The 27,894-nt window shown below is 42.9% G+C and overlaps 1 protein-coding gene across 9 annotated transcripts in view; it reads right to left on the bottom strand.

The window, feature by feature from the left end:
* The window catches only part of SLC45A1 (solute carrier family 45 member 1), a 79,617-nt gene that overhangs the window by 50,601 nt on the left and 1,122 nt on the right, over positions 1-27,894 (bottom strand). For 3 of the 9 annotated variants that reach the window (XM_075437466.1, XM_075437462.1, XM_075437460.1), the window contains exon 1: positions 10,834-10,895. The exons of 3 other annotated variants lie outside the window; for them this stretch is intronic. The gene's annotated coding sequence lies outside the window, so the exon portion shown is untranslated. Of the gene's footprint in view, positions 1-10,833; positions 10,897-27,894 lie in introns of those variants that run through there. 3 more of the 9 variants (XM_075437467.1, XM_075437465.1, XM_075437461.1) reach the window with 2 other exon arrangements.

Genomic DNA, 27,894 nt, shown 5'->3' with positions numbered 1-27,894 from the left:
TCCTGCTCTGATGAAACTTTGACCTCATTGTTTCTGATGGTCTGAGAGGCCAGACAGTTATTGGGACACAGTCTTGGACGGGATGAGTCATACCCCAGCAACACCTGCTTCTCTCCACCAACTAGCAAGGAAACTGAGACAACCAGCTCCCAAGCAGAAGTCTATATTTGGAGAGGCAAATCCTTCCCATTCTGACTCTTCCTGAGCACAGCACGCAGATTAATCAAGAACTATAGGACCCAAAGAGACTGGTGTGCCTGCAAAGTCTGGGACATTTTGTCTTTGTCAAAGACCATAACCTCAAAAAAAGTGACACCTTTTCCGGCATACACAGGGGAATTCTAAATCTGGATGAAGGAAGAAAAAAAAAAAAAAAAACACCACACAAAACACCACAGCTAACTGCGCAGACACGTATTAATCAAACCTTCCACCTTCTGAGTTGCTTACACATAAAGGAAGCAGTACTTGTTCCATAACTGCTTAAAAGCGAGGGAGCCCCACTCGAACTGGAGAGCAACCTGTGCACTCTTGTGAGATGGCAAGCCTGTATCCAACTCGTGGTCTCATTAAAGAGGCTGAAAAAAAATCTACCATTGACCTAAGGCAGCAGCAGGATTACGCATCTGACTGGAAAAGCATAGATTTCTTGAGAACTTTCCAGCCTATAAACAGCCAGCCACATAACTCTGTGACGCACTGAATATCCCTGGACGTGACTCAAAAATCTTCCTCACAAAGCTGACGGGAGCATTCCTGGGCCAGCTATTCTGGCCACAAGTGCTCTCCTCATCACTGGATATAAGCTTTGTCATTCACAGCAACCTACGCCAGTAGACTCCTGAATCCTCTAGGTTATGAGGCAAAGCTCAGGTTTATACAGATCAGACCTGATAAGCCAGACCAGACTCTTCACTTCAAAATGGTCAAAAGTCTTCAAATAAACTTCAAGTTTCCATATGACTGTGGGTATATTTTGACAAATCAGCAGGATTTTCATTCCCAAGTCAATACTATTATGTGAGGAAATAAAACTTTTTCCTATATAAGCTATCTTATATCCCATGCTATCCTATTCGAACAGCATTTTAAGCTATGTTTGGAGACTGAAACAGCACCACTGACAACTTGCAAACAGGTAGTACGACACAGAGTGCTTTAACAATATTACTGTATTCCATTCTAATTCCACAAAATAACTCAATTTTACAAAATGGGAAACTGCAAAAGGGCTCTTAGTGTACCAGATTTGTAATTTCTTGTTATGTGAAAATGTACTGACCTCCTGTCACAGAAATAATGCAAGCAATTTAGAATTTACATTGTACTCATAGTGCCACCTAAGATCATGTATGACACGAAAGATATTTCATTTTTCTTCAAAATTACTCAGAAAAGACCATGATACAATAAAAAAATTTGCCAGCAAAATTTCTTGGAACATTGGACATCTGCCATGTTACTCAAGAATTACATGTATCTTAGTCTCTTGGCTAACACAGAATTTAAATAGGAATGCCCACCATGGTTTTTAGAACATAACACCATATTTTATCTTAAAAATCAGAAGGACAAGCCCTCTGCTTTAGATATGTGTACTTGTGCGTTTCATTTGGCTGACTGTAAATACAGCTTGTCAGAGCTGAATCATTACAGCTGGATGACACCAAGTAAACAGTAATGACTCATGCTCTCATGCAAACAAGTGGGCAAAAGTTAGCAAGAAGAGCCTCAGTGACAGAAATGAGCTGTGCTCCATTAGGACACCACCCCTCAGCTTTTGAACCTTCTCCGAAGGGAAATCTGAGAGCATGCAGCAGCAGCAGCACAGCACAAATACGAAATACATTTTGTGAAGAGTCTAAAGAAACCCCACCTCTGCAGAGCACAGAGATCTTGTGCTCATCTCACCGTGCAGACGACTTTAAAACAAATAATGTAGTGGGGACACTTCTAGCGCTCTGTAACACTCAGCATCACATTTCCATCTGTGATCCAAAGCCTAATTTAATACAGCTTAGGTGTATGACCTCAGCTCTTTTGTGCTGAGAAGACTCCTGTTAAGGTGTGAGAAAGCATATGAGCTTAAAGCTATGCAAGATAAGAAAAAGTAAAATCATGGACAGAAATGTAATCATCAAGACATGAATAGCAGGTCAATGATTCAAGGAAAGAAATACCAACATGAAAAGGTAACACAAAGCCAAAAAATTCTAACAAGAAAACAAAAGCAAAGAAATTCCATGTTCTGTCTCACTTCCACTCTCTGTGCTTCTGCAGATGTTCATGCAAGTGCTCTTCTCCCTTGATTACAATTCACTAATATCCTATCAGTCAGAGAAAAGTGTTGGCACAAAAATGAGTGCCACACATCTTCCTTTACAGCCCTCCAGATGATTCATAAGCAATTATTTAAGTCATAAAATTGTTCATCTATGGGGGTGAGTCAGAGAACTAGGATATGACTTCTATTCCAGACCATCTACGTGGACCTTACAGTCTTTCGGCAGGATTCCTACAAGACCAAAACTATTTCTAAGACTGATTGCTTTGTGACACAAGCTCTGTTGTCAGCTGATTAAAGAGACACTGCAAGTAGGAGAGTGGTGAGGCTCAGGGTACTGAGGACAAACACACATGCTGTTTCACTGGCCATATTTACTTTTACGCATGCATTATGGACATATTTCCAACAGCCTATTACAATGCAATTGAATGCAAATAACAGTTTGCTGATGTTATGACAGTAAAGTCCGCACTGTTATATTTATAAGCATAAACACTCAAAATTATTGATTACAAAGATGAATGTTATCTACCATTTGGTAACACCTAGGAATGAATATGACAAAATGTTTTTAAAACACTACCTATATCTATGTAACGGTCTTCCAGGCACCTTATGAGCTTGTGGTTTGGGTTTTTTCCCCCCTCAGGAATTTAGCTGAGTATGAATAAAGGCATATCAGTGCTAAACTTCTATCTAGATGCTAAGTACTGCTATAGATTGAACTCCATCCAAATGGTATATAATTCATAGACATATGCTACAGTAATTTTCTGCAACGCGTACTCTAAGCAAGTTAAAAGTAAACTTCATCTCTCCTAGAGCTCTACTCCTGTTCAGTCTTAATACCTGTTCTTTAAAGTAAGTGGTTCATGATAGTATGTAGGTTGAATCTGGAAACGAAAGGTCATTCCCCAGTCATGGCTATGCCGTGTGCCAAGAAGTTCATTTCATTATTCATGCGGTCCTAGAAGAATGGGAGAAGATGGTCAGAAACCATCAAGGGGCCATTAGCCCCTGTTGTGATAAAACCAGAGTAAAACTACTCATGAATGAATTTTTCAGATTGCAAAAGGATGGTTATGAACCATAGAGGAAGAATGTAGTGCTCCAAATTCTAATGTTTGTGGGATCTAGGTTCATACAACACTAACCTACATATTGCACGCTTTTACTCATCTTTAGTAACCACAGCATAATGGCAGTAAACTGTGATGCTCTTGCTAAAACCCTGGTGTTTAACAATATCAGTTAGCCAAGTCTGGTTACACTTTTGGGGATGAATCATCAGAGAATGTCTGTTTTAAAAAGTAGCTGTTACAATTGCAGCTACATATGAGAGATTAGCAGTGCTTGTGAAATGTAACTTCCTACCCTCATAGGCATATTTGCAGCTGAAGGCAAACTGAACTGGAAAAAAGCAATGTGAGTCGGAGTACAAATTGTGACACAGAAAATAGCAACCATCCTGTGAATCAGCTCCTCAGACACGAAACAGATTCTAGAAAAGCTCTCTCTTCCCATTTGTGGTTTGCAGCAACCAATAGCCCAAAGCATTCGGCTCACAATGAACGAGCAGGAAAGAGAGCGCTTAGGTAGGTGCAGCACGCCGAGTCCCGCACACCACTGTGCGGTGCTAGAGACTGAGACCGGCTTGGCCCTCGCTCCCAGCTGACTCTGCAGTTGAGACTAGAACACTAGTATTGGTCATCAGTTCACTCTGTACAATGAAATCCACCGTTCCCAACAAGAAGCCAGGAGTTTCACTAAGGTAGCAATAATGCGGAAATGTAGAGGCTGATTCTCAACTATCTACGTAAAGTTCAAAGTCATTTCTTGCTAACCTTGCCTCTTTAAAAACTTTCTAAATGTTGTTTAGCACTGTATTTTAAGTTGACCACAGGAAGTGCAAACGGCAAAGTTCATGAGAAGCCTTGTCTACCCCTCAGGCATTTCCTGCACTAGTGACAAAAGCATAACACAGAATTGCTAAGAAAACTTTTCATGTTTAGGTTATGTTTTTTCTTCCTTTCAGGCAAGAAATGTTTGTTCATCAAAAATCACAGTCTGGAAGCAACAATGCCTACCTCCGCGTCACTGTGTCTGGCTAGACTCAGAGCTTCTGGGAGCACGTGTCTGGTAGACCAAGTTCAGGAGTAAACCCAGAGAGTGAACCAAAACAAAGCCAAGCTCTTAATTTTTCCTTGCACTCTTCAAGCAGAGCGGGTGCTTAATAGCCACCTGATCTACTACGCCATCCTTTGCTGAAAGGAAAATACCTACACTCCTCTCCACTAGTCTTATAATCACTTAGCTAGTGGAAGAAAAAGCTCAATGGTCCCTTTAAGGAGAAAGCAGATGATTCAAACAGACACTACCAACAACAGAAAAGGCCACAAATTGTTCCCTGATTGCCACAGCTAGGCAAGACAGTTAACAGTGAATTCTCTCTTCCTGCTCAGACATCTAGGCAATAAAAGCACGAATAGATACAAAAGACAAAACATTCACGAAAACTTTTTCAGAAGTATTAATCTCTCTCTTCCCTTCCCATACTGTCTACAAGGCAGCCTCAAAGGTCTTACTTTAAACTCGTGGTGCAAAATCTATAACAGTTAGGCTATGTCTCAATGCGTGTTTGCTCCAGCCACCATTTGGTCCTACACTAGTAGGAGTTAGGCACGTGCTAGCAACTCATTTTCCATCCCTGCTTCATTTCCACAGACAAAAAAAGGAATATGCGTGCCAGCAGGCAGACAGAGCACGCTATTTTAGGTCCCTGAGCTGGATAACTGGAGAAGCAGAATCTTGAAGTGTCTGCTCCTTAATCTGGACACAGCATTTCATCTCTGCTGAGCATCAAACAGGGATGCCTCTTTCCACTGTTCCCCTTCTCATGATGATTTTTGCTTGTCTATTCTCACTGAAATCTCTACATCCTAAGTAATCAGCACAATGCTCTACTAGTCCCCACAGTTCCTTACAATTTTGAACTAGAAAAAAATAGCAAAGATTTAGTATTCTTAACCATAAAGGTTATTGCATGTGTACTTACACAACTCACAAAGGAATTGGCAAGGCAAAAAAAACCCACCAATCCACCACCAAAAAAATGCACACTGGACTCAGAGAAAGCTTCCATTTGTTTGGAAGAGGTTTTAGTGAAGACTTCAAGATGTTCTCACAGCTTATTGAAAAAAACAGCACATACGTTTTCTCTTTAGGTAAACGCGGAGTCTTAATAGTGATAACTGTAAATGTAACAAATGTAACACGTAGGGGATGTTATCACTTCAGGTGGTCAGAATCATTGCACAACCAAAACAAGTCTTGGTTCTTTGTGAATAATTGGGACGGGACAGTTGCAAGATAAGGGACTCCTGAATAATCCCTTTAAGTGGCTGGGCCTTGGGAGAACAGGTATACAAACTACAGCGATAAGGAGGCTGCAGGATAATCTGAAGACGCCGCCGATCACCAAGAGATGCCAAATAAACATGCATGACGGACATTACCATATACTAATGAGTTCTCGGTAAAACTATGATAAGCATTTCTTGCAAATGTAATGATGTGTACGTTAACATAGCATAAATACCTAGTAAGTGTGTCCTTTCGGTGCACACATTTGGAGGAGAGATCCCCTGTGTGCCCGGCGCCGTAATAAAGAATACCTGCTTAATAGTCTTCCGACTATTGAGTCTTCAATTCCGGCTTTTCACGGTATCAATAGCCTCTCATTTCATGATGGTCATTATCACACAGGAGTGATTCGTGTGCATGTTTCTGCTAGCTTTCTAGTGTTCAATACTGTCTGCAGAGCCTTCAATATTCCTTCCTCTAAAAATGCTACTCATTTCACCACAAGTCTTGCTACTGGGAGGGCTTTCCTGTAGTATAACACTACCTATGTTCAAATCCTTCAGCAATAAGCTACCGACTCCTCTGTGTCACTACTTTTTTTTAACAAGAGTATATTTTCTAGAAGGTCTAGATAGGGTGGGGTAGACTGCAGCCGGAGAGTCTTGCTTGTGCTGAGTGATTTCAGAGCACAAGAGACAGATAACGTGCATGAATCAGCAGTGCCTTGGGCTCCAGTTCTAACAGCATTTTTCTCCACATCAGGAGAAAGATTCTGTGTCTGATGAGGCAGGGAATGTAGCCTTCTAAATTACCTTCTAAACTGAGGGACTGCAAATCGAGAAGTACAGTGAATTTGACTTCTTCAGCTAAAGTGCACACACCAAAAGGCACGACGGGTCCTGGGGCAAGAGGAGATAAGCCCTCTAAACTGCCCATGGTCTTTCAGCTCCTTAACAGCCTCTTGGTAGCATCAATTCAAAACAAATCAGTTCCTCTAATCCATGCTAAAATAGATCTAACACCACATTCTTTCTGAAGGAAGCTTATCTTGCCCGATTTTTCACTAGTACAGGTGACCCAGAGACACACCCTAGGTCGTCAATCTTTACCCTCTATTTTCACAAGGGCTAACTCCACTGGCTTTATTCCTCCAGATGATGGACTCATAGTACACCATTCGCAAATCTTTCCAGATTGCAACTTTCTGCTGCAAGATGCTGAAAGCATCCATAGCCTCCTGACAAGACAACACCAAAAGTGACATCAGAACGTGTTTCCATAGCAGTGTATCAACAATACATCAATTAGTGCAGTTCTGCACTCCGCAGTGCAGTTACTGTGCAGGGGCAGTGGACGGGATCATCACGAAGACGGCAACACATCTACGGCAAGTCTTGAACACAGATATGTTCATAATGAATGTCTGCTGCATCTGAAAAATAATGATAGAGTAGTTTCGGCGGGTTTTACAAACAGTGAAGCTCACCACTCCTGACTGAAAAGACCACCCCAAGTTAACTGTATTCCAGTTGATGAGCATAAGCCCTTTTAGAAAGAATATTATATTATATTATATTACATTATATTCCCCCACTACAGAAGGTTCCAAACTATAGCTGCTTCTCTGAGAGACTGTGTCTTCATTGTAACCTAGAGAAACACACAAAGTAATTTACATAAGAATGCAGAAAAATTTTCTTCCATTTGGAATATTTTTATGTGCTGAGATAAAATTCAATTTCAATTACGTCCTGGTGAAACTAAAAGTAAGGCAGTTTCTTCTTGCTTCGGAATAGGGAATATTTCTCATGATTTAACACATTATGGCATATGGAAGACATTTATCTGTTCTCAGTCTTGAACCCTTTGAGATCTGCCACCTTGCATCAGCAAACTTAAGCAGTAGTAGTATCATCATGTAACCACGGTGATCTATTCCCGGATTTTCGGTGACAATCACAGGCAAGCATTAAATAAATAAAAATCACTTTAACAAGGTTTTAACTATGTCTAGAATCTGCTGTCACCTATGTGAGAATGCAGGACAAACTCACACAACCTGGGGCCTATATTCGACATAGAGTTCTGTCCAAGGTAAAAAAAGCACTCTGCATTATATACTTTTTCTTTCAAAGTCTTCCTGAAAAATCTGTAAACATTCAGTTTCATCATACTGAGAACTTGTATAGTAGCTAACCAGCATATACAAGAAAGTGAATTTTGTTACAAATCAAAAAGAGTTGGAGGAATACAATGTAGTATCATTCTCCTGCTTTTTCAGGCATGCCTTGCCATACAAGAATCCTATCTCAGTAAATATATATCCAGGTATTCATTCTCCCGATGATGCAAGTGTTCCTTCCTACTACAGGGCAACATTCTGTTGCTGATGCTACTGACTGACAGACTCCTGAAAGACTTAAGCAGCTAGGGAAAAATAAGACATTAGAACTGTCTTTAACCGTTTGTCTTTGCTGGGCGATGCTATGTCCACTTTGCACTCAGAAAAACGGAGGTATATAGGGACAAATGTGCCTCAGAGTGTGTGTCACACGTAAAGACCGATTCTTCCAGGTTGGCCTTTTCTGTTTCCATGCAGCCTACAGCATGGTGCTTTATAGATAACAGATACTGCTTCCTGTACACAAAGCCATGTAAAATGAGATTTCAGGGAATAACAGATTTTCTTTTAAATCCACAAAATAAATCCCATACCCCCACCTATCAACTGGTTTTCTGTTTAAGACTCACAGACTGCCTGCAGGTACTGCTGTGCTCTCTCTGACACTGAAAGGAGATAAATCTTTTCAAGAGGTCATTAGAACAGGAGCAAACTGTACTGGCAGCTGAGCCAATGCAGGTATACCCTGCTACAGTTCCCTCACTTATCACCTGCTAAATAAACTGACCCAACGAGTCAGTCATTGCGAAAAAATTATGTAATACGTAAAAATTCTGAACTAGTAACCTCCAATGTTCTTTGAACACTCAGGAATAACCCCTGCATTAGTCACGGAGCAGCAAGTACAAACTAACACTGCCATGGTGAGTCATGAACAAGAGACTTGGCATCTCTCACAACTTTGTGTAACCCTCCTCCTCATGTTCTTCCACTACAACCCAATGTCTCCCAAACTGGACACACAGTACGAGCACATCTGCGATGCTGGCTACATCCCTACTACATCCCGTCAATGACTCATCCAAGTGTGCCCCAATCAACTAGTGCTCTGTGATCTGCGCTCCTCTGTGCTTATGCACATCTATCCATTAAAACAGATGCATTCCTGTGTTGGATCTTTATCTAGCTAAATTTCACCCAAGACAATTCAAGTTAAGCAGTCTAGTCTTCTGCTTCCTATAGGTGTTTTGCATCAACAGAATTCACTTCCAATCCCTCAGTAAATCTACCAAACTACAAACAGCACTTTTCCAGTTAAGCAGTCTTCACTGGATTTTGTCAGTCCTTCTGTCAAAGGGCAAACTTCAAAACCTGCCATCTTGGAAGATGTTTCTGAAAGCTTCTCCTTCAAGCAGTAGGCACTGTAGATTAACACCAGGCCTAATCAAAATGTCTGAATATTTGTCAAGGCCGAATTGCCAACTGAACCTTCTGAAAGCTTCTAATTCACTTAAAATAAACACTAAACACAGTCTAGAGACATCTGCCAGTGTCTAGGAAGGCAGGGCCTCTAGAAATACAGGATGTATGCTATAGTTACACAATATTACGTTTCCAGAAACAAGGCAGTATTGCCCGTCGTATTTAACTGCAGACTAAAATGGATTCAGTCAATGTTTAGATCAATGTATCATCAGTAAGGTCTCAAAAAGGCAGGGTCAGTTTGTTTCGTTTGGGTTGTTTTTTTGTTTTTTTTTTTTAAATAAAATCAGAACTGGTTCAGGAGTTGAGCATGAGAATGTTAAGATCTCCAAAACAAAGAATGCCAGCTAGAACAGATGTTTACTTCCTGCCAGTGCAGCTCCTCCTCCTCAGGTTAGTATTTGTCTCAATCACTACAGATAGTAGATCTGAATGGACACTCATAAGAGTTTACAGCTATTAAAATGGCAAATAATTCAATAAAACTTCCTCTCTCTACAGCAAACACAAAAGCAAAGGTTTACTTTACCATTCTTCCTGGGTTTCTGATGCTGTATTTCTCTGCATGGATCACTAAGACAACAAAAAGACCGAAACTGCAGCAATCCCGTAATACTCCCAGCAGGCAGGTTTACATAAGGTAACTATGTGCAAGAAGCTCTTATGAAAAAGCAGAACAGAGAAGAACATGAAGTGTATCATCAAGGCAAGCAGAACCCTTGGCTATGTGATCTGCAATTCAAACATCCGATTCTTTGCAAAATTACCTCCCTTGTTTCCTCCCAAATCCATGGTAGCTGCTGGCATTCTGTAAGAATTTCCCATTACACTTCATGATACTGTAACGTAAATGGATGGGCTGCAGAGGGAATATCCATCTCTGTGTCTAGGAACTACAGCTGCTCTCTTACATCAACTGACACCAACGATAACCATACTTCACTTACAATAATTGGGTTCCTATACATTGCTTTGTAATCATTCACCGAAGATGCAGAGGATAATGAAAGCAGAAATGGGAAATGTATTAGTCCATGCAGGAATCTGGTAACAAACTGAAATGCCATTTCCTAAAGGATATTTAGAGAACCTTTACTGTGAAAGCAGAAGCTGAAGCTGCTTCTACCACTGCTTCAAAACCACAAATGTTAGAAAAGAACTGTGAATTCTATACCTAGCTTCTTTCTTTACAACTATTCTTTCCATCCAGCCCCGGCTCTAAACTGAATGTAGGAATTCAAGGTATGTTGCAGAGGGTGAGCAACTTCCCCCTTGCACTTTGAAATGGAGAATCATCCTTTTGCTGCTCCAGGTCATGGTTAATCTGGCAAAACCAGAAAAAGCCTTCTCTGGTCCCAAGAACACTCTACTTTTCTTCTCCATACAAAACATCAAGAGATTTTAACTTCCAATTACTAAAAATTTAACTCAAAATTGCGGACAGCTTTGATAAAAGATGCCTGGCAAAACACACCTTAGTATTTGCCAAATTCTAACATAAACATGTATTTACTTATTTTAAGGCTAAATACTTGAAAGCTGCTAAGGCCAGGACACAAGGCAAGCTGCACTGTTTTACCTGCCAGCTCCAATAAGCCCAGAGAGTGACCTTCTCAGCAACACAGGCCCAGATCTCTTAAACCTGAGGTGGAAAGAAAAGGAATTAGCATGTTCAATTAAGAAAAAGAATCTGCTGTTAACTATGCAGCCTGGAATTTGCGTGTATTCGGACAGCAAACCCTGGGTTAATGCTCCTCTAGCCTCTGCAGTTTATACAGTTAAATCAGTGGTAAATAAGCCTAAATGAAAAGGACAAATATTAATGGGTAAAAATCTCGAACTCCCAGCAAGGAGTTTCCTACACTGCTGAATAAAGTACCCTCAATAACTGCATGTGCTCTTTGCAGTCAGGCAGTGACATCTGGCTGATACGTAAGTGGTTCCCAACATCCCACGAGTCACATGAGTGAAGCTGCAGCTTCTGCACAGCCCCGATAGCTGGTGTTTGTGAGAAGGCTGTGGGAGCAGACTAACAAGGGAGAACGGCAAACAGCTGAGCAATTAGTTCCCCTCTGATCAGTACACAGTGGGCTATACGCATCACCTCTCATCTCAGACAGATACAGGAGCCTCTGAGAGCTCAAGGCTCTCCATCACAGGAGACTGATCATCTCCAATTTCTGCTTTGTATTTGTGTAAATCTATCTCTTCCTCACCAGCAGCTTTGTGGACTTCCATTTTATTATCCCTAAGATGCAGACAGTTAGCCTGACAGTGTTTCAGCTTCATAAAAATCAGCTCAGGACCTCTGCACTGCTAGTCCTTGATGGGCACGAGTGCATTTTAGAAACGGTTGAAGGAGGGAGATATTAAACGTATACCTTGCCAACTTTCAACAAATCAACAGATGACACATTAACCTCACGCTGACTATTCCTTACAAACTCATCCGTTCCCTTAGTCTCTTTGGTCAGTAACAAGCAGAAATGGTTTGTCCGCAGAACCACTGATGGCTCAGTCAGCATTCCAGCTTTCCCTCTCAGCATTGCAAGCAGAGGAATCAGCCACAAAGGGTTCATTCCTTTTCCTCTGATTAACACACACACACACATTTACACATGGCAAGCGCCGCACATATTTTGGTATTGCTTAAGAAACATCTGGGTTAGGCAAGCAGATGCTGGAGCAATGGAAATCGCCTTACTGGTTCTATGAACGACTAACTACAAAACAGGCCACAAGGTGAAGACAACATTTCTGAAGTTAACACATTCATCACAGCAAGGGCAATCTGCCTACTGTGCCAACTCCAGAGGTTGTGTGTTGAGCCCAATGCACGTAAGTGCTCTAACTTCCTAACAGCATCACGATGAATAATGTCAGTCATTGCATAAGCACAGAAATGGTAGTCTCTCTATTGCTGGTAGCAATAAAGGGGCAGATATTCTGGACCAAAAAGAAGGACCCATCTAATTCTGTGTCTTGCCTAAGGGAGTTGCCAATACTAACTTCCTGAAAAAGCAGGATGTAAAAAAAGCCCTACAGATAACAGCTTTCCTCACAGAGAAAAAGCTAACCTGGTTATCGAGTTTCCTTTGTGCAATGCCCCATCATTTTGAGCCAAAAAGGCTAACAACAACATCCACTGCACTCTAAGTGATCCTCCTGGCTCCAATGCCTGCAGCAGCCTCGAAGAAAACGTGTGGCACAATCTTTCTCACTCAGTTATACACAGATGGAGAACAATTGCATTTTCTCTGTTTCCACAGAAAAGCAGCACTAAAGGTGACACTTCGACTCAGCTTTTCTCTCATTTCTGTTTTCCAGTGTAGTTTCTTCAGAGACAATAGCCAGATCTAACATAGGGAAGAAGAGGGCTAGCCTCTTCTGAATCCTATCCAACCTGAAATACTGGCTTTGTTGGCCAGAGGCCCAGGTGAGGCTGTAACTGTGACACTATATGCAGTACCTTTGCTTAACCTTTTCCCTCCCACTTTGCCAGAATGCATTTCATATATTTTGACATGTTAGCAACAAAGACGATTTCATATGCATCTTTTTATTTCTCTCCCCAATTGACCATGCCTAATGCACTGCTCTGCAGCAACTGCAATCTGTACGTCCCTTCCAAACTGAGTCAGATGCTAGGCTGCGTCTTGCAAGCACTCAGTATCCCCAGGGCCACAGGCTGCTGTGCCAAGTGCCTCCAGCCCCATCGTGCCTCCAGCCCATCCCGGGGAGGGGCTCAGCAGCACCCTCACCTTTGGCCAACTGCTCCCTCAGTTCCACCCCTCCTGAGTCAACCTCAAGAACAGCCAAGTGAGCAACGACCTGTTCTCTCTGTTGGGTCCAAACAATGGTCTGTCATCTTCCAAACACAGAGAATCCAGGTTCTTTACACAGACTTCCTTTCAGACAGAGAATCCTGCAACTTCGTGGTAACTTGAGATGTTTATAAACATTTCTCTAGTCATGCCAAAGCTAGCTGACAAAAAAAAAACACCGCCACCCAAAAAACCTAAGTGTTCAAACAAATTCCTGGGACACATTGTCAGCAGCTAGGTCTGGCAGTTGTGAAACTCATTGTCTTTGAACATAGCAGCCGTTCAGGAGTTTCTGCCCTTAGCTCCTTACTGGGGAAGACCATTTCTTCTGAAATTTTAAGAGAGTTTTACTCACCATAACCCCCCCCCCCCCAACCTTACACTAATACATGTAATTCCTCAGTCTAGCACTTTAAGAAGGGAACTTTTCAAAAGTTAATCTCTGTGTTGGTTTTAAGTATTGTGAAACCAAACAATGCCCATATATTCTGGGCAGGGTCATCTCGAAGAACAAAATTCAGCCAGGCTGAATAAAGGCACTCCTAAAGCTTTCTATTTTCCTGTGCTTAGCACAAATTGGATCATGTGACAGTTTAGGGTGGGGGATACCTCAGGAGGTCTCTAGTCCAACCTCCTTCTCCAGGCAGGATCATCAGCCATTACATCAGACAAGGTTGCTCAGGATTTGGTTCAGTCTGGTCTTGAAACCCTCTAACGACAGAGACTGCACAATGCCTCTGAGCCACCTGTTCCAATGCTGGACTGCTTCACTGTGAGGAAGCTTCTCCTTACACCCAGCTGCAGATGACAAAATGGTCTTTTCAACCACAGAAATTTTTCTTCTGGCAGTTTCCTCCTTTAGTTTCCTAACTTTTGTAGCTGCATACTCATCTTCTCAAAGCCCTGCTCTCATCCAGCTCCTACTTGCCTCATACCTTTTGCTCACCCTTGACTTCTCACCTTCATCACACCATTCCCTACACTTAAAACAGCTTTCTGCTTTTTGCTTAGAAACCCTCCTGGGATTTCTTGCTTTCATTCTCTCTTCAGTTTACTCTTTAAATCTTCTCAGCTCTAAGGATGCCTGCAGGTCCCTGCAAAGAAAGATCCCATGTCATCTCTTCTGCTTGAATTCCTCGGTGCAAGACAAAGGATGCCCAGGACTTTTCCACTCTGCAAATAACTGCATCCACAAGCAGCACTGGAGTCTCTCCTTCCTCTCCTCCGCAGCGTTCCTCAGGGTGTCACGAAAAAAATCTCTCATAAGCAGACACCATGAACAGCAACTACCTTGTTCTCAGAGACTACTGGACAGAGCAGTGCAGATGAAGCCACAACTTCTACCGGGAGGCAATACTGTCACAACACCTGTAGCATGTGCTAATTTCTACAGAATTTCAGGCAGATGAGAGATGTAGCCCAGCTGTGCAAGCCACCCCTGAGGGAATTCCAGGTGAACTCATAGTAAGGACAGACTGCTTCCCCACCCAAGGGGAAAAGGATTTCAACTTTACAACAACAAAAAAGATTACAGACTGGGATATCCCAGCTACCTCAAACCTGACTTCAGCAGTCAAGTCTTACTGCGGGTGACTCAGAGTTACTCAGCTATGAGGACAAATTATCAAGCCAACCCTTTCACTTTGACACGAAGAAATAACGACTCTCGTGACATCTCCTCCTGTTCACCTGCCTGCTAAATAACATCATTGATATCTTCTCTACAAAACAGACACCAGTTATCAGAACCTGATGTATAAGCAAGCTACTCCAGCTCCTCTCAAGTACGGATAGCAATAGTACAGTTTAAGCTATTTCCCTGAAATTGTAAATTCAAGTGATTAAATACACTTAACATAACTTTTATGGCATGGAATATTCTTAAGCATCTGCATGTTAAAAGCAGCAAAGCAGCCTCTGAAAATGCCACAGAGTAAAAAATACCCTGGAGAATCACAGGCATCCTGGAGCTTTGAGGCAAGATACAAAGCCCTACTATCTAGTCTGACCCAGCCACCTGGCGCTGAAGTGAATTACAGACCAGTCAGCCTTACGGATACAGATGGAGGCTTTGGCTATTCATGAAATCTCGAAGAGGAAAAGGGAAAGCTTAAAATAATATCTCTTCTCTAGGCTGAGTCTAATTTATCCTACTATCCATGGCAATCTCAAAGCATGTATTGAAGGGCACTAGGAAGCATGTCAGGTATCACACAGCAATTCCTCAGCAAGCAAACAGGTAGGGACATTTGCTAATATCCTCCTCCTCGAGCGGGCTACAGTGGGTTCGCCTACTCCAGAACCTATTTACACCCACCTAGCACTGTTTTCTAATGCTCTACTATAAATTTTGTTTCACAACAAACATGGTTTGTTTTACATAATATGTAACACTTCACTCAACTCCATCCCTCTGTACTGCCTCCAACAGAACCCACGAGCAAACACAGAAGTAAACCACGCTAGAAATGGGGCAGAGGAACCTTCGCCTTCTGACCGCTGTCCGTTAGGGACTCAGCAGTCAGCTCTAGTGACATGTCACAGATGCTAGGCTGATGGCTGGCTGTCTGCTCCAGGCCCTCCTCCCTCCTTAGACCAGAGACACAGGACATGCTGGACTGGCCCTTCAGAGATGGCGTGAGGTCACCCGGCCCCGAAGGGGCACCTTTGGTGGTGACCGTCCTGGAACACAGGTTGCTTAAACCCACCCATTCCTTCGGCCATGTGTTTGTTTTAAAATAACCCGTAACCAACTCATGCTATAGACTGATTTAAGAACCTCCAAGCCTTAAAACAACTCCCGGAAAGCAAACTAAAAAGCCTGAAAACAGCTGCCATGCTGACTGCTGAAATCTGCTAGCTGTGTTCCTACTCCGCACTCAAGCAGTGGTGGTGCCCCTCCCCACACCCCCCAGCAGAGGCTCCCACTAACACAAGCACACACTTTTGTTCCTCCACAATCTCCTTTTACGCTGAAAATGCTTGAAGGAGCTAAATAAAAAAAGTAAATAAATTAATCTTCCTTCCCTCCAACCAGTAACAGAGTAACCACAAACAAGCAATGGCTGTTACCATTTCTCAGGAGAAATTTCTGTAAAAGCAAAACTGTGTAAGTTCATCAAAACTATCTAAGTACATCAACTCGATAGGAACCGTGGTAACATTTCAAAGTCACTACCTGTACATTGCAGAGAAAGTAACCCCTATGGCCTCTACTTGCTTTAGGAAGCAAAGGAGCTTCAGCGCAGATAACACAAGATAATGCATCTAGGGAAAAGCAACACAAGTCAGGCCTACGCAATGCTGATCCCAGAACTGGCAGTTACAACTCAGAAAAGAGACTGCCAAGTCATACATGACAGCCCTCCACAAGCAATGCCTCAAATTGGGGCAGCTGCCAAAAACAGACAACAAAAAGCAGAAGGACGTGGCCAGAGAGAACGTCTGTTCCACACATGGCTCTGGTCTCTGCACGGAGGGTCATGCAGAGAGAAAGGTAACTACAACGATGAAAGGAACAGGGGCTCATGAAGAAAGACCGATGGGGCTGGGATTTCCACCAGGGTGGGAGAAGGGTGCGGAAGACTGGCAGGATCAGCATCCACGTTAGCAAAACCCATAAAGGCAGTAAACAAGCTGAACGTGCAGCTCTCACCATGCGTAGTTATTTGCCAGACCCTGAATTTTGTGGCTTCCTGCAAAAACTACCAGCAAACTGGGTCAGAGCAAATAAAATAAAACACTTCCTTACATAGCGAGTAGGGAACTTCCAGAGCCTGCTACCACCAGTGGCTGTGGAGGCAGCCAAGCTCAGCAGGTTCAAAATGGGACCAGGTAAGTGCAGGACCAGGCACGGACGTAACCTGGCTACAACAGCTACGGCTTCTGGGGGAATGCGGGACTGGACCACAAAACTGTCTAGGCCTGCAACCCTTCCCCAAAGTAGCCTTTCCTCTTGCTCCCACAGGAGTTCAACTGCTTGCCTAGATAGACTGTTGGTCTGACCCATTAGGGCATTTCTCATGTTGTTTTTATTCCCACACACAAATCTCTCGACTTTAGTTGGATCCACAGCCAAACAGAAGATTCAAATTCAGAACTTCAGTCTGATCACTGTCTCAATATTCACGTGCCCACACACAAGATCCTGAATGGATGTTACTTTCATTACACATACTTCTGAATTATCTTTCTTTTCCATTGAAATATGGGCTGTCTTTGGGAGCCAGCCAGCTAAATTCAGGAGACAATGCTGCTGAACTGCTGTCAGCTGCGGCACTGGAATACAGTACCATCTGGCAAACAAGGAAAACAATGCTTCACACGTTTACCACGAAGGTGCCAGAGGTTATCACCAGTGTTTGTTGTGGTGGAAGACAAGCAAATAAGCAGACAAATGGTCTTGTATACAGTGAGCAGCTTGGGAAAGGGCAAACCAACATATTTGCAGAGTATTGTGCAGCCACCCCACCTACATGTGTGCATTTCTCTATGTGAAGCTTATTTTCAAAGTTACAAAAAGAGGATATAAGAGAAATTATTAACCCATCACCAGAAAACCTGTCCTCCGTGTAAGCCGAAAGTTCTCCATCAATGCAGAGACAACACCTTTCCCTACTAAAGTGAGGGGATATTATAGTAACTTGGAGATAAGGCCTGTATTACTAGAAATAATTTCAAAGCAGAAACTTCATGAAGGCTTTGCTTTGCAACCACTGCTTCCAGCAAGACCAGAAAACTTCTGAAATCACACCAGAATTAGAAAGCGCCTGCACGCCAGGTCTGAGATTGAGCCACACACCTTTCCTTCCCCCAAAAGACTATTCTGATAGCAGACTTGGTTCAGCTTATTTACAGGTTTGCAGGTCATTTTTTAACTTGTCAAAACATATGCCAGGCATGCATGTAGCAGCCAGGTAAGTTATCATTTAAGTAATTTCTGAAAACAACATGCAGAAACAAACACTTAATACAGATTATTATCACTTATGCTTTGATTTTGGCTTCATACTACTATCTGTGCATCACTGTATTTAATTACACTCCACATTTCCTTCATGATTCATGGTTGCATAACAAACTAGATAGCCACTTTATGGGTGTGTTGCAGGTTTGCACAATTAACTGAGTCTATTGGACTGGAAATGACGATTTGTATTAACTGAAAAGATCATGTGGCTGCATAGTTTGTGTGTGTTGGTTTATTAGAATGGAAAGTGCCAATTAGAGAAGGAGAAAACAAAGACAAACTCATTATGTTTTAAAGAGAAGTACCTATGACTTCCCGGAAACGTTAAAGTCTATCAGGGATAGGATTCCCAGTTGCTAAATTATAAAGAAAATTACTCTTCCTGTGTTCAGCGAGCACATAGGAGCAGCAAAGGCGGAAGTGCAGGCAACGGAGAGAGAGCAAAACACATAGTGATCCAGGAACAAGACAGGAGAGGAGTTTCCACGCCAAGGCCACCTCCACCACTACCTCCCAGCCGCTGCCCAGCAGTCTGCACCTGCTGCAAGCCAGGCACATCAGCTACACAAGCTGCAGTGGGCTGTACGGGCTCATCGTGGACCAGCTGCTCTGCCCCGAGCATATAAAGACACTCGGCAGATCCCAGGACAAAAAGAAGATGTTTCCACAAAGAAATGCTAGCTCCCAAAGCTGCAGTGACCCTGTGGAGGAAGGGAGTGCGGTCTCAAGATGGCAGCGACTTCTTGACTCGTGGGCACTGGGTTTTGGCCGTGCCGCAGGCCACGCAGGTGCAGCCTCAGCACCCAGACCTAGCCCCACTGCTCTCCCTGAAGAGCTACTTCCAGCCACGCAACGGCAATACTTTATTCCTCCCCATATTTTAAGCTCAATAGCAAATTTAGTTCAATCACACTTTACTCTTCACATCTACTTTCAACAGCTCCATTTCATTACCACAAATCTACGCTAAAAATGTAAAAACTCAGATGACTCTGAACTCACTAAAGGTTATATATTTGACTATGGTATTCACACCACGTTGATTAACAATTAGAAGGTGATGCTTATGACAGAACAAACACCATGTAACTTAAGTAGTTAAATCCAAAGATGTGCTAAAATCTCAAGCTATTTAGTTGCTCAGAAAACTCAAACATCATTTGGATTCACCCCTCAAATCAAACGTGAAATGTTTCCAATGAATTTTCTTCAATGTACTTTAAATCAAGAAATTGCATAAATTTATTACCCTCTGTAAATTTATTAAATTTGCACACACAAGGGAATGCAATTCAGAGTTTGAAAAAGTGCTTGATCTATTTCAGTGTGGTATATTAAAGGAGGACAAAGTATTTTTTCTTTTTTTATGTGTGTATGTGTGGGACAAGCGGGTAAACACACAGAATCAGGTTATTCCCTTAATTTGTGTTTTTGTAATTGTATCCATGTTTACGTGAGGTGTGAACATACTGAACAGCAGACCAAGACCCTCAAAAGGTCACGCTTCTCACTCCTAAAAGCAAATTATTATTCCTACAGCATTAATAAATTCTGGTTCACCTTCAAATACTTCCCCCCCTGCAAGACTTTACAGTAGAGCCCATACACTTAAAACATCAAGTGCACATCATGTAGAAATGCTCTCATAAGAAAGTAAGTAATCAGGCACCTTGTTTTAATGCAGTGTTGTGCAAAGCTATCTGTCTGTCAGGATTTCTACTAACTGCCAGTTAATACGTCCCCAGCTTTGCTTTTCCCACCAACTTGCAACAGTGACAGCTTGAAATTCCAGCAACTGCCACAAGGTTCAGAAGTAACAAAGCACAGGAGTTCACTCTGCAAAGTTTCTCAGTGCCTTGAAACAAGAACTGTGTGGCCACTGGGTGCAAGCGCAAGAGGAATCTAATTTTCTGTCCAAATACATCATGAAGTGAATAAATCAAACGCTAAGAAAAAAAAGGGAGACACAAGTTGGAAGATAAAAGCAGACTGCAAAATTTTGTACAAAAAGTTTGTTGGGAATTATTGTGATCACAGCAGCTTTTTCCCCTTCTTATCTGCTTGTAGCCAATGCTGCCATGCACAAGTGCAGCTAAGACCTGTCATGTAGATGCACATGGATATATACGTACACATTCATATGACATATACGTTTAAGAGTGAAAAGCTATTCTCATACCTCATTTTTTTGAGATTTCGCATCTGAAATGTTTTGAGGCAACCTGATCTTAAAGGCGTGACCTTAGTTTTTTCTCTAAACCTCATCAAGGTTATTTAGATCATATATATATATAACCTTAAGTACAGACAGGAGACTAGAGACACCAGCATTTAAAAAAACTTCTAAATAAATATTTTAAATATCAGCTATTTAATTCCATGCATAGACAGAGGTAAGAGATGAAATTCAGAGATGTTGATTAATCTTTTTTCCAGCAAAATCATTAGGTCCTGTAGTGCTCGGCTTCTCAGAAAATTAGTGTCTTATCAGCAGGCACAAAGATGCAATCAGGTAAATAACGTTAGGCTCTGGAATTAAAGCTGTCATTCATAAACAGACATTAAAAACACGTATCAGATTTTGACAAAAAAAAAAAAAAACAACTAAGAGCAAGTTCAGCAGCATAGCATCACTTCGTCGGAGATTTCTGTAGCAAGGGATCAGTAGTGGAAATACAAGCACACATCTCAAAATATGAATGCTCGGCAGATGCCCTATATAGGCAGAATCTCAAATACAAATAAAATTAACTTTATACTATTTGGGAATCAAGTTACCAAGCTACTAATTTCTACAATGATACACTTAGAACTGTTTCTATGTATATAGCTTTTCAACTGAAATTACTAGTTCAGAATGAGAACCAGCTGAGCTTTACCGCCACTGTCCTTCCTGCTGAATCTGCTCTTACCTCCCTGGCTTGCTGAAGCCAAACACTACTCCACCTTCAGATCTTGTAAAAATCTGTGAAATCTCCTTCCCCGGCTTTCAGAGGTCTCACAAGTATCCACCTGATACATAAGGCATCCCAAGTTTCCCTGGGTTATGTGTTTAACGGCATGCTATACTTCTAGGCTTACTTTCTTTTTTTGCCTACTATTTATTTTGTAGAGATAATAAGCCACACCTACTGATGATACTCTATAAATAAACAATTTTATCAAAAGAACAGACTATGGCATTGCCTTTAATAGTGAAAAACGATAGAACAAACCACAGCAATAGGCACAAAGCAACCAAAGAGCTGACTGCTACCATTCTTTCCAATCTCAGTGAAGCCTACTGCCCAGTTACGACTGTAAAAGACTGATAACTTCTAGGCTTGCCAATACAAAATACCCAACAGCTATAGGTACTGACAATATTTAGTTATTTTCCAAGAGTTCCTGTTTGGTCCTGACAAACAAGGGTCTGAATACAGCAATCCACGCATCTCACCGGGCAATGCAACACAGTGTGCCTGGAGATCGACTCAGTGGATGCAGGGCCTCAGCAGCATGTGCAGCAGTGCACCAGATGACCCGGGACTGACTCCTTCCACAGACAGCCAACCTGATTGACTTTATGTCCCTTAGTATCTTTGACAGAGTAATTAAACTTTACCTTTTGCAAGGACCAGGTTCAGAGGCCCCTGCATCAGATGCGCTCCTTGCAGTGAGCAAACTAGCTGAGACCTCTTGGAGCAAAGAGACAGAAATCCTTCCCTGGCAGGGATAAGAAATACCACCCACATATAGAGTGTTTTGCAGTTTTGAGATGCAAGCTCACTTTTGTTGTTTATCAAAGCCAACATATGAAGTAGGGTATAACAGCTCAAGCTGAGCACTACGCCACTGTTCACGCAGTTTCTAGTTGTTTTGAAGGACAGCCACTGCAGACACCTCTACCTGCAAAATACCGCGTGAATGCATCCTACCGTTCTCGGGTCATTTAGCTTTGCCACAAAGACAACATGTATCTATGTTGCAAGATGGCAGAAAAAGCACACTGAAAAAGAAATAGTGTAAGTGAATACAACATGTTCATGGGAAGGACGAAAAGGAACTTCAGTGGTGTTACAGACCCTAACACTGCACGTGGGTAGATTCCTAGAACTTCCCCCAAACTGTCATTATGCATAACACTACGCTTGTGTGAAACACTGTGCCTAAAGGAAATAAAAGCACAGCTGAGCCAGCCAGCTGACGGCAAGCCCTCTGGCTCTGTAAGGAAGGAGATGGGATGCAACAGGGCAGTTACACTGGGATTTGAGTCAGCTCCTCTGTTTCTCCTGATCCGCCCAGCATCCTGCAGTGGAACATCTCTCAACACTGCCCTAAAAGCATCCAATCTAACAGGGTTTAAGTGAGCTCTGGGTATTTCACCTGACTAGAGCTCGGCTTCCAGCCGGGATGACCAGTTTACGTGCCTGAGAGCAAGAATGAACTCACCCTGGGAGGACTGTACAAAAATGTCCCTACAGCAGCAGGATGGATGTAACATTTCTGTGAGGCATTCAATTATTACAGAATGAATGGTAAGAAACAGATGTGCCTGTAGCCATTTCTGGGAAACACAAGTGTGAACAACCAGCTATTTTTAATTTATCAAGTTCCATTCCAGTCTAAGCTGCTACAGAATCTATGTCAATTTTTGTGTCCTTTTTTGATCTCTTCCCTTGCTCAGCTTATGCTTGTGTGCTGAAAAAGTCTGAGCACATGATTACCCCATCCAGGCAACATGCCTTTGAAATGGCTTTTTAATCTAGACTTTCCACTCCCTGACAGACTGACTTTTGCAGTATGTCTGTATTTGCTGTCTAGACACTTGAATATGCTAACCTCTAATTTGGCCCTCCTTTACTGACCCATGAGTTTCCTCCCTTCTGTGGGTCTTCTGGCTAAACTGGAAATGCAACACACTCATTCTGCCCTATACCTGCCTGGTGTAACTGGATTCGTACGAATCTGACCAGTGAAGTAAGCACATGTTCCTCATTCACAGCAACGATAAATCCTTACACTGACAAAGTTTTGTAGTGCTCTCCAACTCTTATTCCCTTCTTCGCTGTCTCCAAACTCAGAAAGCAGTGCAGTCCTTTCCTAGAAGGATTCAGGAAACATCTGCAGAGGCAAGGACCTGAGCTGAATCTTGTAAGCAGAACTGAATCATTGTGTACCCAGTTAGGTAGGTAGGAAATAATGGAAAAGTCCGACTGAAATATGAAAGGGAGAGCAAAATGTATCCTAACAGCAGCCCTACTGCCTCAAATCCCAAGGTCCATCAAACGCAATATTGCACTAGCACAGGGAAAAAAGGAAACAGATGTTTAGGACAGCGGGAAACGTCCTGTCCCAGTTCCCAGCAGTCTGCTACAAGGCACTTTCTCTACAGCCTTAGTGGATTTTTCTTTCATCAGGCTCTCTGTGCCTAGTTTTTGAAGCCATGTAAAAGGTCTGGCATTTGCAGCATTCAGACACAGATGTAATCAAGGCACACAGATGAGAACTCACAAAAGCGGTGCTGTACTTCCACTTTAGCTAGTATGTTTGCATCACAAACCACTTCCATATGCCTGAAGCATAAAAGATTTGCTATCGGTGTCAGTTTCTACAGATGACTTAAGAGCCAATTTTGCATCATCCAACTGCTTTAAAGCCCTGTATGGGGTGAATTTGCACAAAGCTTGAGTAATGGCCTCTGTACAAGGCTGAATTTCAGCATCAGGTCTACACAGTAGTATACTGTTACCCTTGCAATGCCAGAGTCTGCACTGCTAATCTATGGATACACCTTACACACAAACTCACTGTCTCTATCCCTTCCTTGCACACCTACACATCTTTCTGTATCCCAAAGTAAGTAACACAGTACACTGTACAACATCCCCTGTGCAGTAAGAATAAAGAATTCTAAAGTTTAACTGCTTGAGCTTTGGGCAATACAATTTCTCCACTCACGTACCAGCACACGGGTTTACCACTGCTGCACCACAGTCTCTGACCTGCTATCAGTTCAGTGAGACTACAGCAATTCTGATGCATCCCATGTGTACTGTTTTTTCCCCTCGAATAAACAGACGGTCAAGTTATTTCCCTCACTTTAGGGTGATAAATGTTCAAAACTTAGACAACTAAGAATTTTATCATCTGCATACTTTGTTTACATTGTCATAATGCATGCATCACTACAGTAACAAAGCACCCTGCAGACTCCTTAGCCTCAATATTCATATGTAGATCCATCCACACTGTCAGACTAACAAAAAAGGAAAGAGAAGATAAGGAACTGAATAAGACTACGTAACAATGGCATATAGTTTAACTTCTGCTGTGCTCATCTTGGTCTTGCTTGAGGTAAAATCTGTGATTTTTAAAAAAAGAGATAAGAGGGACATGACAACTCATTCATTTTGGAAGTCAGTATCCAAGCCGTGGCCTATGTGTTGAATTTTAATCTATTGAATAATAACAGAATTCGGGGCTTCTCGTGATGGAAAGATTTACTTGTAGACCACCTTCTGCATTGCTTTTTGCTAGGGTTGCCTTACTAATATGCCTTACATAAATGCTACATCTGAAATAATTAAAGCGACAGATGGTCTCGGCTCTGCAGAAGCACCTCTGGAGGTGCTGTAGAAGCGTATCAACACGACCCTTATTCACACAACTAGTCATGCAAAAACTAGCACCACAGCATCCAACTTATACTTTGTTTACCTCTCTTCAGAAAAGCTTTTCCTCTCTGATGACTTACCACAATTACCTTTTCTAGTCATTAACATGGCAGAAGAGTGTCTAAACTACTCACTCCCTTTCAGGTAACCAGACTGGAGGCATGCTTACCAGAAAACATGGAAAAAAACCCCCAAGCTTCCTGCTCAAGAGCAGCTGCCATGAGTAAGTAGGATTAAGCAATAATACAGCAGCAGCTACTGTAAAACAAAGTTTATTGTTTATCAAAGTTGGCTTGCCAAAAAAATCACAACAATCTACAGAATAATCATAGTAGAGCTATATCTAACATTCTATATTAAAAATATTTATCTATTACTTCCCATGCTAGCTTTTCATCATTTTCTAGCTTCCTAAAGCAATTTTGCTTTTCGCTTCTCCAGCTGCTGCCTACATTTATGCCTTTTTCCTCTCAAAACAAACAGAAATAGCAAGTGAAAATTTTAAGTGTTGAAAGTGGGAAATGTCAAGGGAACCGAGAAAAAAGGCAATAAGCTGCAAAGCAAGCTAGAAATAGGACAACTCCAATCAAAAGACATCCAGTATCACAGAGGTTCCCTCTGCAAAGGGAATCCTTGAATGAAAGGGAGTATCATGAAAGTCCACAATATTCTTTTTTCACAGAATTCAGGCTTTCCATTTATTAAATACAGACAATTCTGCTATCCAACTCCAAAACAGGTACAAAAGAGGTTTAAAGCATCTTGTAATACTACCTGAGCTGGTTTTCTAGCAGTCTTGTTATTAGCTAGTATTAACCAACCAGGACATCCAAGATTACTTGGGAATTAGACTTTATGGCAATTAGCAACTTGCAGAGTGGTTTATGCATGCCTACAGAACTGTGAGGTGGTTTGAGTCCTGAAATGACTTCATGCTGCAAAGAAGGGAGAGAAACAAGAATGCAACTGTTGGTATAGAATTCAATTTCCTCTGTGCACAAGTCAACATAGAAACTATTATAAGTGACATCATTACTAAACATTTTTGTTCAGTAGAACAATCAGAAATTTAAGGCAGTGGGATTTTAGTGAACAAAGGCCATAGGTAAACTCATGCAGCAGTAAGAGGCAAAAATTACATACTATTACATGCACAGGAACTAATTCCTAAATTATCTAACAGGGTAAAACCAGGTTTGCTGATGGAAATACAGAGGCCACAGGGTAACATCTGCAGAGAAAACCAGAATGACCTTTTCCTGGACCAAAGATTCTCAGGCACAAACAAGTTAAAAAGCCAAACATCTATTGCTCCTCACGTTCCACCTTGGAGGCACTGTAGGAGCTTGTCCTGCTGAAGTCAACGCTCCAAAATGCATTTTTAAAAAGAGTTTGTCCTGTGTATCCATTCATAACAACATTTAGGGCTATTTGCATTATCGACAAATGTATACATCAACATGCCAGGATTAAAAAAAACAAAGACTGCTTTCTCCTCAACATGCATATGCAACTGGGACAATTTAAACTTATGATAACTATGTTGCATGTGCACTTCATCCACAGAAACAATTAGTCACAGTCTTCAAGACCAGAGCAACAGAAGTACAGCAAAGCACTTGGGAGAAGTCTTTAAGCACGTGCAGATCAGTGCAAGCCATCACCACTAGCTGCTACCCCCTCTAAGCACGTGCCCAGAACTCACCATTACCACAGTGTGCCCTAATTCATCAAAAACACAAAACCTTACTTGTCTGCTCTCCTCCTTTCTTTTGATGGTTTCCACCCCTCCCTTACATTCTTTTCACTTTCTCTCATCTGAATAACGTGCCTAGCCAACTTTAGAGGACCTCTTCATCACTTCTCACATCCAAGGAAAAAAAAAAACACCACACCAAAAATCTCTTCTAGTTTATATTCCTTCCCTTTCTTCTCACATCACCTTCATTTGTAGAGCAGTTCTTATGATACAAATATGCTGCAGGAGAGCTTGCTGCCCCTAAGAAAAAGGGCAGATAGGGGACTTTCACCAGAGGTCAACAGAAACCCCAAAAGAGAAGGCAGGAGAAGCCAGCTGCAGACACGCACCACATTGTGCACTGAAATCAAGCGGTTTTCCTTCTCATCAGTGTTAGTAACCGCTCCAGGCCAAGGAGGATAGTGGACACATTTTGTTAATCATATTGTTAGCAAGCCTCAGTACTGGGATTTTTAGAGTCCCACACTGACATTTCTTTGTCCAACGAAGAAACGATTGCACTGTACAGCAAAATTGATCAAAAACCAGTTTCACACTGTTTATGCTGTAATAAACAGCATCGCCTGCAGATGCTCACAAAACAGTCTTTATGCAGCAGCTTTCACTAAGAATCTTACTGCTTCAACCGCTGCCTTTTAACACCACAAATGCCAAGTCTAGACACAGAAAGCCCTGCCAAACCCGTGACAACCTACGCGTGACTAGTCAGGGTGCCCCGCGAAGGCCGATGTATTTCAGCGCAGAGCTGGCAGCAGCGGTCCAAAGAGCGGCAGACCGCTGGCGACCGGGCCCGCAGCACCGCCTCAGAGAAACGCGCCCCGCGCGCGCGCAACGCGCCGGCCGCACCCGCGAGCATGGAGCGACCGAGGGGCAGCGCGCGGACAGTTCGGGGGGGGGAGCGAGCGCCCCCTGGTGGCGGCTGAACGGCGCCGCCGGCCGCGGGGGAAGCGCCCCGAGGAACGGATCCCGCGCGGGACGACCGCGGGCAGGCCCTGGGAGGCAGCTGAGCGGGGTGAGCGGCCCTAGCAGCGTCCGGAACGGGACCCGGACAGGCCAGGGACGGGCAGCGGAACGAGCAACCGCTGCCATCCTTCGGGAAACGGGGACCCGGTGACCCGCGGAAGGACGTCGAAGCGGCGGATGGCGGGCTGTTACCCTGAAGCATCTGAGCACCGGCCAAGGAGAGCCCCGCAGAGGGCCCAGGCAGGAAAGGATGCCGAGGGCTGGCGAACTGGGCCGGGGTTTCGGTGCCAGCAGGGTTCCACCGGCTCAGCCCACAGCCTCGGCTGGGCGCGAGCCGCCGCCCCAGCACCGCACGGCACGCGCTACGGCACGCGCTGCGCCCCGCGCCGCTGGCGGGACTGAGCGCGAGCTCCCGCGGTGCCAAGCCGCCTCGGCGCTTGCCGCCGTCCCCAGCGGCTCCTCGCTTGCG

Source organism: Opisthocomus hoazin, chromosome 16, assembly GCF_030867145.1.
Source record: "Opisthocomus hoazin isolate bOpiHoa1 chromosome 16, bOpiHoa1.hap1, whole genome shotgun sequence".
In the NCBI taxonomy this organism is placed as follows: domain Eukaryota; kingdom Metazoa; phylum Chordata; class Aves; order Opisthocomiformes; family Opisthocomidae; genus Opisthocomus; species Opisthocomus hoazin.
Note: the sequence above shows the minus strand (reverse complement) of the source record. Positions and strands in the feature narration are given on the sequence as shown.